The sequence below is a fragment of the Stegodyphus dumicola genome, chromosome 4 (assembly GCF_044657685.1).
Source record: "Stegodyphus dumicola isolate Sdum_Otavi_A_Nest chromosome 4, ASM4465768v1".
In the NCBI taxonomy this organism is placed as follows: domain Eukaryota; kingdom Metazoa; phylum Arthropoda; class Arachnida; order Araneae; family Eresidae; genus Stegodyphus; species Stegodyphus dumicola.
In genome coordinates this window covers 164112824-164124946 of record NC_140771.1, presented here as the reverse complement: position 1 = coordinate 164124946, position 12123 = coordinate 164112824, and the positions used below count along the sequence as shown (strand labels likewise).

Genomic DNA, 12123 nt, shown 5'->3' with positions numbered 1-12123 from the left:
TAAAAATAGGGTTACAGGTTTGTGTGATAAAGTACTTTCTTGTGAAGTAGTGAATAAGAGAAAACAAAGTGCACAAAGCTTCGGTTAACATTTGCGTACGCACCACCTTTTCCTTAATCTCTGCGCAGTAAATACGTGAGATTAACGCGCACATGGTTGATCAAAATGCGAATTTATCTTTTGTATAAATACAAAACGTTTTAGGTAAAATCCAATCCAAACCAAGCACATAATATATGGTTGATAGAACATCCTCTATTGGTTCCAATAAAACTGCAATTTTTTATAAAAATGGTGAGTTGGATAGATAATAAATACAGTGCGTTTTAAATTATGTCCACAAGATGTATTGTTAAACTTGTATTAATTATTTAAAGTAAATTAGAAGTTTATTTATTGCTTTTAAATCAAATTTTAATGGTATACTCAGTTTGTTAAGCAGTTATAATCTCAAGGGTAAATTTTGACAAATTGTGATAAATCCACGATAGGGTAGTAAAGGAGCTCAAAAATTTCATATCAGATAGCAAATCTTATGTTCGAAAACAGGAAACAATTAAATCACTTTTTTCCCAGCTTTTGGGCTACAAACCGCAAGTTCCAATTTGCTTCTGTCAAAATCACGCAACATATATAATTATTGTTGATGAATTATATTTTTCTTCGTCTATAATAATTCGTCTACTATTATAAACAACTCCAATTCTAGCTTGTTTTGCCCGTCTATCAATCTTTCTGATTCCATTTTCTTTGTCTAGGTGGCACTACTTGCTTTGTATCTTTTCTTCATTTTCTTTTTCACGCTTCTTATAAAGACTTTCATGATTAGCTATTAAAGGATTCTGAGAAATTTGTTAATTTCTTTAATAAGTGGCAGGTGTAAATGATGATAAAGTTGAACCGCTTCGCTCTCAAAATACAATCTATGTTCTTTGATTAATTTCCCATTTCCTTTATCTTGTAAATTCATCGTAACAATCCAAAATGTCTGGAAAGACTTCACTAGCGACTATTCTAATATAAAGATGAAAAATTGTTTTTAAAAAATGAAAAAGATAAAAGTAGTCTGCTAGTTCCAAACTACATGTTATCAATTTTGCTGCAGATGGAAATGAAGATGTTACATATGAAATGGATAATAACAATGTTAATGACGAAATGTAAGACAATTATATTTACCCAGTTTTGCCCCAAGCAGAGAGAGCCTCCAAAAAGTGTTTTCAAATATCGATATTGAGAAATTTGAGTCGTCTACATTAAAACCATATAAACTAAATACTTTTCAGTCATTTAAGATAAAAGTTTTTTAACTGAGTTATTTGTAAATCATTTTGTACTGGTGCGCAAACTTTTGGTACTGGCTTCGGTATTGGTTTTGTACTGGCTTCGCAAGTGTTATCGCTGCGACGCAAGACACTGGTAGTTAATAAACTTGTAATCTCGTAATTAAAAGCTTTTATTTATTAAAAGCTTTTCTTATGATGTTTGACTGCGGGTGGAATTTCGCCATTGATTTTTAACCTACTTCCTGACAAACTATAGAGTTCAAAAATTGTGCAATCAATATTTATCCAGGGCAATACGATGTGAAATAATATTTTTCAAAATTCGACTTAGATTTTTTTAATTGTACATATAAACAATTTTTCGTACATATTTTCATCTTACGAACAAATTAAACGTATCAGAATTTTACTGTTTCCACCACTGAATACAGCTTCAAAAAAATCGTAATGTAACTTGTATCAAAATTGTACCTTATTTTCTCAATTTGTGGCAATTTTTTGAAAATCGCTTAATTATTTTAAACTATTTGACGTTTATAATTTTAAAATTTTAACATCTAATAACCTATAGGATATGAAGTTTTAAAATTTTCACAGATTATAAGACAAAATTTTCGCCCTCAAATATATTAATTGAGATATTTTTATAGGTTTTTAATAAAATGTGTCGCAGTATGAAGCAAACGGAGAAAAAAGCATTTTGATTTTACCATCTTGAAGCACTTAATAACGTACTTTCATTTCAGTTTGAAGTCAAATGCAGGTTGCAACATTAAATTTAAACGCAGAAGTTCAGCTACAAAAACCGTGCATAAATCTCGAATTCTACGTCGAAAATGCTCGAATTCAAGACCATTTCTGAAAACAACAAATGTGAAACCAACTTGGCTATCAATTTTACTGTTATCAGTAGAGCAAGTTACAGGGAATTCATCTGCGATTTTGCTAAATTGAATAACATTAGGAGCATTTCTTTATGAGGGATGGTGAAAAACAGATGGAGGCAAAACACGACCATAATTAGAGACACAAGCAAAGAGATTTTTCCTAAAGGTAATGTTATGAAGAATGACAACGTCAACTGGACGAAAACCACAAATTGCATAAACAAACAAGGTACGCCATCATCAAATGACCTGCAGATGTATCTGCCTTTGAATGCTTTGCATACATTTATAATTTAACTTCATTTTAACCGTCATTCCTCAAATTTTAGAGCCAATATATTATGAAAGATTCAGTTCCTTGCTTATAGATAATAGAAAGGGCATTGAATTAATACCATAAGTGTTGCATGTAAATACACTCTGTAATTAATCACATATCTCTAATAAGTAAGCTAAATGTAGCTTCCAGAAAATTTACAGTCAAGGAAAACCCCAAGATATTTATTTGCTTTACCAATGCCAATGGAGTTCAGTCGAAAAATTGCTGAATTGCATCATAACAAACGTTTCGCTTTTCAATAATCATGACTCTGGTTTTTATCAAGATTTAAAGTCCAATTAAAAACCTTTTGACAAATTGGAGGCGTGGATTGATGTCTCCTGCACGTGCCAAAAAGTAACAGGAAGATTCCGACTCTGGAAGCACACCAAGATATCATCCGCAACGGCTTAGAATCACGACAGGCAAGCTTTGAAAGGAGATCATCAATAATAATATTCCAAAAATTAGGTTAAAAATTGCCTTCAGGGCAATCTCTTTCAAGGGAACGGATTGCAAAAGCTGAGCCCAGTTGCGATTTGGCGTCCTAAAATATAACAAGTCAGCAGCAAGTGTAAAAAATTGACATTGAAAGTTCCACTTTTTACACAATGTTGAGAACACAAGGCCACGACGCATTGTCGAAGGTGCCTTTTATATTAAGAAAAAAATAGTGCGCAAATGTTACTTTTCAGCTCTCTGAACAATCAGTTTTATTCAAGCGTAAAAAAGCATCTTCAGTACTCTTCTCTAAAGTCTTTAACCTTACTGATCACTAAAAAGAAATTTTTCTCCGCGTATATACCAGCAAATTATGTTAACAAAAAGTTTTTAAGCACTTTCCTAAAGCAGGAAGTAATCTTATACATTTAAGGTTATCCAAATAAGGAACAGTAAACTCATTTTAAAGAAATTGATAAGAAATAAATATTACTCCTGTTTCCAAACACGCAGAAAAATACTAACATCCAGACAAACATTAAAAAGTTTATGGAGAAAAGAAGGAACCATAAAGTGAAACTGTTTAATAATCTCATTTGATATAGAAACAGGATATTTGGTTCCAGCATAGAAATAACTATATTAACATCAGAAAATAGACAAAAGAAAGATAAATAACACGGCGGAGACCGACGGTACTCCTGATGCAAGTGATTATCCTTTTCCTCTAGATAAGAAGAGAATAATTTCTGAAACCCAGCATTTATCGTCTCGTCTAGAGAGATCGTTGCCTTTCCCGCAGGTAAACGTATATCAGCTATTTCAATTTTTTTTCATGAATTCTCTTCCAAAACCATATGTCTAAATTTTTCTCCATGTACTGTGAACATTAATGGTGGAAAGAAGTATTTTCCAGGAGTAAGATTTAGCGTCAGTAAACATTTGATTATGTACTTTTCTATATTCAAGATATTTGCATTTATATAATTCTCTAAAAGTCGAATTTCTACAACGTTGAAATCTACGCCTAGAGGCACTAAGCCTCTTTCTCATGCAACCAATTTCAATAGACCACCAAGGAACAATATGCACACCATGATTCTTTAACAGGCACTGGAAGTTAGGATGCCTGGAGAAGAACAGAACCAAGATCCTTAACAGTTGTATTTAGGCAGGAACTATGGATACAACAGTTAAGATCATGAAAGGTATGGATAGCACAAGAATAGCAAAACTCCTGTAAACGATTCCAAGTTGCTCTCTTTGTTTTTAAGATTTTCAAATGGAAAATTTGAAGTTCGCGAGACCGTAAAGAGACAAATTTCGATTCTATCACTATGTAATCAGGGATTCATTTTCAGACAGACATCAACTCGAAATATTCTGGCGAAGATCTGAACCAATAACTGTAGCATCAATGCTGCTTGAGCCGTGAGTTATACGAAAATTAGGTCCATAATATTTTCGTTTATAGCAAACAACTTGTTGGGAGAACTAAATTCACTCAGTTTATCTCCACGAGCATCTGAAAGTCAATTCTGAATCTGAATGATAGACAAATCTGAATATGAATGATGGATCAGAGTCAAATCTGAATGATGGACTAAACCATCATACATACAATCAAGACAGGATTTGACACTGAAGTCCATATACCAAACCAGTCGATTAAGACTTTTGTTCATAAAAACTTGATTAATTTTTGGAAGATGTAAATCAGCATTTCTTGGGAACTCAAAATAGTCTGAAAAAAGAGTGAACACAGTCAAGCTAACAACAACATCCAAAGTGACCATATTGTAATCCTTATTTTTATAATCAAGAAAGCGTGAAAATTCTCATGATCGAACGATTGGGATCACTATAAAGTTCCTAAGTGCCAGGATAGCCTAGAAGAGAACTCTTGTAAGAAAGAGGCTGCTGAAACAACGCACAGTATATTTAAAATGAACGTAGCAGATTTAGATTTCTGAAGGTCTAGCTGCACACTTGTCCACTTTAAATAAAAGCTGATTGTCTAAATCTCTTTTTTTTATTTCACTTTATTTTAAGAATAAATCTAAATTTCTACATTGCATCGTACCAAATGATAGAGCATCTGTATCTATAGATCCATAACCTAGTCGTGATCAGCTTCCTTGACAGCAGCAAAGTCTTTCATTTAATTGTATTTTAATAATCTTTCCCATTAATATGACTTTAAAATCTTTTCATTTAGAATACGTCCAATAGATCAGGCGTTCTCAAATTCATAAAAGTTCGTGTCACATAAATATGAAACAAAATATATGAAGAAGCCATTTTACATTCATTTTGAACATTCATTTAGTATCTTTTCTGCTAAAATTGTACCCCCAAAATAATGTAATGTACGATTAATGGTACACGTAGCAGTTTTTCACAAACTCTGTAATAGATAATGTTCTCATATTTTTTCATTCGCGAATAAATTATTTGTCTTCCCCTCATTTAGCGAGTAAAAACAATAATACACTGTCAATTTATATAACCCTATTCTCATCACCTGCTTATATAAGTATCCCATTCACTCAAAGAGAAGGCAAAGTTAATTATATACTCATTCGATGTATTTGTATTCATTGACTCCCTCTGAGCGTTTTTGGTAGATATCGCCTTTGTGAATTCAATAGAGAGATAATTATTTCTTCAACGTCTTTTATTAACACGTCATTTACCTTTGTGTCTCTCAGTATCAACTTCAGAAAGGTAATAGAAAGAGGAAATTCATATAAGAACAAGGTAATTTAATGTTTGTTGGACGGAACGTTTCTGTGTCTATCATGTAATTATATTTTTGTCTTTCTAATAAATAAACAACGGTTACTTAAAAACTAAATGATTCCGCACCTAGGTATGCAACACTGTGTCGGATATGTTTTTTTAAATATTTGCTTTTATATGCTTGTAATTTACTTTTTACGAATTACTGTAGAGTTATGTACTGTTTTTATTTAATTCGTTAATGTATTTTAAGTAAATATTGTGTTTTTCCTTTAATTAAATATGTGTTGTTTTTAAGCGTGTATTTCGTATACTTCTTGAAGATCCGGAATTGACCGAGATGTAAAGATAGCTAAAATTCGAACTAGACATATGGGCATCATCCCTCCTTACGGGACTTTGCAATAATATGTGTCGCCAAACTGACGACATTTTTCTATGTTTCATCAGCTAAGATGAATTGTGGATGTTTCCGTAAACGCATTTTTGAAGCCCTGGAAGCAATTTTCTTCGAAGCTTCCAGATATGCTTGTGCATCTCTATAAATAGGGCTGCGTTGAAATCAACAGTCAGTCAGCTCAGTTATTCAGTTCACAGTCGCAAGACTTTTCCGAGCTCTTCCTCATTGATTACGGTTTGAAATTTTCTATGGTACATTCTATTCATAGATTATGTGTGTAGAAAGGCATTTGCTATACACCTTTGTTGTTCTCCATAAATTATTTAGAAGTATTTACTTTTCTGTATGAGTTATTACCTATTTCAGCAAAGTGTCAATTTCTTCAATTTCACTTGGTGTAATTATTAAAAAGAGACCTCTACGAACTATAACGCCTTTTCTATAATATCTACCTTTTTAGCTATCATAAAATGTAACTAGATCTACCTAAGTGTTAATACTCCGTGGCCAGAGGTTCTCGTAGAGAAGGAAACTTCAGTTTCGGGGGTGGATGTGGTCAGCCTTTCAATTAGCGACTAAGTGTTTAATTTTGGTTTATGCATATAAAACTGAAGTTTTGTTATTTATTAATACTATTTTTTATACTTGCTGTTATTTAATTTATAAAACAAGTTAAAAAGATACCTAAATCTAAATAAATGCATTTAAGACTAAGGATCTGTAATGAGGGCAAAGCGAAATGATCTAGCAATGATGAAAGGGATATACTTGGCAAAACAGATTGAGAGCTCCTGTTATAACCATTAGATTAAAACACAGCGAAACTTCAATTATTCGGGACTCGATTTACTCAGATCTCTCGTTCTTATTTACAGTCCGCTTAAAATTGAGGTTGTTTTTAGTTTATTTGCGTGCTACTTGCACATTTTTAATTTTTTTCATTAATTTAAATAATACAAAAGGGTAACACCATATAGCAGTGTAGCATATATTTTTAACAAACTATGAAATCCATTCAGACAAATATTGTACTATGGCTTTCAGTTAAAAAAAAAAAAAAAAAAAAAAAGATAATTTGTGCAAAGTCAGACACGTCAGACATAGTCATTTCATATCATTCATAAGTCTATAACTTTATCACTTAACTTATATTCCTTCTATGGCTCCGCGCTCCTATAATAATCCCAAGTCCAAAATTCGTCAAATATTTTTCTCCAATACGTTCACAAACAATTCACCTATGCTTCTGTTTCAGGGACTAAGCTTTACTTTTTTATACTAACCTAGGCTTCTAAGGGCAGTGTGACATCATATTTCAGTATTATTATCTGCTTCTCCCATTACTGCTTTCTTTAGCATCATCTCCTCTAGCGATCTATTAACTGATATGCTTCTAGGCCTAGACCTCATACCTAATTTGCTTAAAATACTCTGGTGATCGATCATGATAAGAAGTGGCCAATCAATGCATGATGCTTCACACAGAAAAAAAAGAACAAGCATATCGGTGTATTTTAACCATTGAGGTAAAAACTTTTAACAATATAATACACTGAAAGTATCAAAAAATAACATTTTCAGTGAGGTTGTCAGGTTGTCAACATTACTATATGTCTCTTCATCCCACCAGACTGTACCAGACGTCTTCATAATAATACTCTAGTAAAAAGGTGCCGGAGCCTTTATGCAAAAACGCCACGATTTTCCAAGACAGAAATCTTCGCAATAGTGCCAGCAGCATTATGAAGGTCAGAAAGCAGTCATTAAGAAGAAAATAATGTAATAAAGGAAATAACTAGGTATACATAAAGCGGGGTATTTCTGAACAAGTATGATTTTTCTTTACAGTATCGATCAGAGTAGAAAGATAAAATTTTAACTTGTCCAGCGATAACAAAATAAAGGTGACTCATGAAGGCAGCTTTCGTCAAGTTAAAAATTGATTTGCGCAAGGTTGCTGGCACCTTATGCCGGGCACTCGTACGAAGGTTTCTGTCTGGGACAAGCCTGGTGAACCTCCATAAAAATATCTACACCCTCATAAAGATATTCCGAATTTTTTCCCAATGGCGGGCACTTAGGCATTGGCCGACTTAGGCTTGGCCTCTACGAAGGCCAGAAGTGGTGGCTACTTTATTTTGGAAGCACCTTAGCTGTGCCATCGTTATCTCCTATGAAGGGCGAGACAATTACAACCATACCTTCTCCGGGATTTAAACATGGGCCTTTCGGTATCGCAGTAGGCTTCCTTAACCACTATACTCTCTGGGCGGCAATATTCCGATTTTAATAACACGTTAAAAAATTTTCGGAAGAAAACCTATATACGTCAATTAAGAAAAATCGATATTATAACGGTGTGCTTTCATAAAGGTTCTGACACATTTACGGGAGTAAACCACTATTGAATGGGGCTTCAGTGATGACGTGGGAAAAGGACGTGGAGCCTTCAGAAAATGGTGTTTCAGTCAGGTTGGCCCAGTACATAGGTCTACTCGGTAAGAAACCTGTTATATGAAGCATTTCAGTCACAGTTGTCTAGAACTGTAGCCCATGTAACATGTCTTAAGGGTAACACAAGAGGAAAATCCTTTATTTGTTTTCTCTACCTGATTTCCACTCACCGGAGCAGTAACTTCATGAAAACTTATCACCAGGCTTAAATTGAAAATACTTTATGTTACAAGAAGTTACTACGTATATAGCAGTATTCTTGTATTAACCATGAAAGCATCGTAGCAACAAAGTTGTCTAGACATCCGTAATCCTGAAGCTGAAGGAAGGGATACCATAACTTAACCGCAGGCAAAAAATATTACGGCTACGATTTTCTGAATATAGACAATTGTGCCTAGCTGACTAAATCATTATGTTACATTTCAGTAATTAATATAAATGTATTTTTAAACTAAAAAGTAAATCTAAAACATAAATTTTTAAAAATCTACATAACGCTTTAGTAATAATTTGGCGAGCATATTTTTCTGTGATTGAAATTAAACCACTTTTCCACCTAACGAGAAATGATAATTTTCCTGCTGCTGTTTTTTAAAGACACAAAAGCTCAAATAAATAAATAATTTCTTGAAAAAACCATGTAAAATACAGACAAAACAAAACAAACAACGACTTAATCTTGTGAATATAAAAACGTCATGTCCGCTCTGTTGTTAAGAAATCCAAAGAATTACATTTAAAATAAAAAAAATGTATATAAATAAATATATAAAACATGAAGAAAAATTCTTCGTTTCTTCATTAATGCCGTTTAAATAGACTGCTGATACCTTTTTTTTCCCAACCCTGAGGAATTACGATTCTTTTTTCCTTCATCTTTTGTACGAGAACAATGGATTGTCGCTGTAACTGTCACTTATTCAGAAGCGGAAGGAAATTGAATCCGAGCGTTGAAAACAGAAATGGTAACAAATAAGTAAAAAGGAATAAATATAAATTAAAAACTTGCAATTAGAAAATTTCAGATTACGATCCAATACATAAAAAAGTTCATCGATTAAAAATAAATTTAAAAATATTTCCAAAGATTCTGCGATCTTATTTATTACATTTCAGCAAAACAGTGCTAAACGTATTATTTAGGAGAAGCTCACCAATTTAAGAGTTAATCCTCAGAAAGTAAATACATAATATAAAATATTGCGCTTTAAAATGAGCTGTTTAAAACAATAATCCCAAATCGCAGAAGGGATTAGTTTGATATTATCGCATCCCACATGAACGACTTTTTCATTTTTTTAATTCCTTAATTAAAACATAGCAGTGAATTTTTTTACCGAGCTGCTTGCAATATATATTCTCGGATTTCAAACAGTAATAATTTCTGTTTTGTCAGAAATTCGAGTAGAGTAAAAAACTGTAACGTTTTCGAGAACAAGGCACATACAGTGGCTCCCAAAAGTGTTCCTACACTTATGATTTTCATCGAAATAGGGCTCTATCCATTAATTAAAAGTAAACTTTTTGAATGAAATTTTAATAATAAGATCTATAATCTATTCCTAACAAAATTACATGAAACATTTTTAAAATATAGCGAAATATTTTTTTTTAAGAAATAAACTTTTGTGAGACTCACAAAAGTCTTCCTACACTGAAATATTTTGGGATAAAATCAAAATTAGATATGAAACGTATATATATATGAAATGTATTTTCTCATACATTATTTGTGTTGTGCAGCCGGGGCAACAGGAATGAGACAAATTCAGGAATATAAAGTGATACGTTTATTTTAGCATCCATCTCACAAGCGTTCCTCCTGTACCTTGAGGAGAAGCCCTATTTATAGATATGTGTGCGACATGGTGCTCATCCAGTCAGCGATATTAATTGAAATCACGAGGTGACGCTATCTTCTCATCAGGAGTGTTCTTAAGGACTTTATGTAATATGACAGATTTATGAGTTTGGCGATTTGGCGGACGCCAACAGGTTAATATAATTTATAATAAAGAAAGAATTTCGCCAAAATTTAGGAACAGGGATGCAGTTAGAGAACCGCCAACACATTATTTAAGGAATATGATTAGAATTTAATCAATTGATTTAAAAATATCATTACATATATATATATATATACACATATATTGTATGATCTTAAATTTACTTAGTGCGAAATCGAGTAATTCTACAATTACAATTGAAATTTTGTTATTCATGATTTAATTCAAGTCCCTGTTAAACATTTTTAACATTTTTCGAAATTGAACTTACTAAGTATGGATTCACTCTTTTAAGATAATTCTACTAAAATTAATCTTGGGAGATAATATAATCAGTATTCTTTAGTAAATAAATTATATATACATATAAATATACCCACCCTTACCTGGCTTAAGTGAACTTCGTTTTTTTATTCTTATATATTGATAAATTGGGCAGCTTTACTTTAAAAGTGTTTGAATGTTGCTTTTATGTTCCGGTAAAGGTTTTTTAGGCCTATATGCAATAGTTATAAAATTATCAACAATTTAAAAGTGTATGTAACGCTTACCCTAACACGGCGAGAATTTGATTAAATTTGAATCTCTTAGAGGTATAGTGAGTTACATGATTTGGTGCACCAACGTAAGTGCCGAGCTGACCAGTGGGACCAAAAGTTAAATTTCGGTGCACCGATTTGTTTTCCTTTACGCCGGTTGGCCGACTTGCTTTACTCTACGTTTAATAGCAAAAATTTGTTTCTTTAACTGTTTTTGCAGTTTTCTTTTTAATCACATTTCCCTTGCGTACTGTGCCACAAATCTAAGTAATACATAAGATGGGTCGCGTTTCTAAATCGAAAAAAAAAAAAAAAAAAAAAAATAGGAATTACATTTCTGATACTTTCCCCTCCGAATAAAACTAAAAATATACAATATAATGGTATGAATAATGCAATTAAGCCGAAAAATACTTAACTGATTTTTAAAATTTTATTATTATAATTAAATGTTTCTTACGTTTAATGAAATAAAATCATCAATATTTTTCTAAATTGTTTATAAAACCTCAATAACTATAGAAGAAATATTACAGGTTTTCACGTTCAAGCGAAGAAACCAAAAAACGTTTTATTATTTTAAACCTGATAAAGTCGCCACCCCTCACACATACACTTAAGAAGCTACAACAATTGACAAATTTAGAATTACCTTCAACGTAACTAAACTCGGATACTAATTAAAGAAAGTAGAATCATTATTCAGATATTGTTATTTTAAGAAAATCTAGACTTTGAGGAATAACTCGAATTACTGAATAGCTGCTATTTAAAATTATATATCTTTAACGAATTTTCCACACCATTTACATGATATTTTAGTATCATTTTACAATTTGCGTCTTTTAAATCGTAAAACAGAAAAAACAATTTCCATTCCTGGGTGTGTAGAAGCGATAAATTTACAGCCGAATTCAAAAGTAAATCAAACTAGAAATGTATTTGGCTTTATCATTTCTTCGGTAAATAATGATTTGTATACTATAGACGTATTTGCTCTTTCATTATATCCTTGACTTTGAATAGTTCAATGCTGAAGTCGAGTT

At 32.2% G+C, this 12123-nt stretch overlaps 1 protein-coding gene across 2 annotated transcripts in view; it reads right to left on the bottom strand.

Moving 5' to 3' along the window:
- Nucleotides 1-12123, bottom strand: part of LOC118181224 (uncharacterized) — a 162363-nt gene that overhangs the window by 81883 nt on the left and 68357 nt on the right. The gene's annotated exons all lie outside the window — the stretch shown is intronic.